We start from the raw sequence: 259 nt of genomic DNA on the forward strand, positions 1-259 counted from the left end.
AGCCAGGGTCTCCTCCCGCCTCCCCTCTGCCCCCACTGCTCCCCGCAGCCCCAGACCATCTCCTGTGAGCACCCTGAGGAAGGAGACAGGAAACCAGAGCCTAGAGCCGACCCTCTGGCATTGGCCAAGTGCTCCTAATAAGACTTCAGACCCCAGCTGCTCAGAGCATCTCTCTGGGGACAGGGGACCCACCGGGGGAGCAGCTCTGAGCAGCAGTGACGGCTGGGGGGACAGAAGCCACAGCAAGAGGAAATTTCTG

Source organism: Merops nubicus, unplaced genomic scaffold, assembly GCF_000691845.1.
Source record: "Merops nubicus isolate BGI_N331 unplaced genomic scaffold, ASM69184v1 scaffold24333, whole genome shotgun sequence".
Lineage (NCBI taxonomy): Eukaryota > Metazoa > Chordata > Aves > Coraciiformes > Meropidae > Merops > Merops nubicus.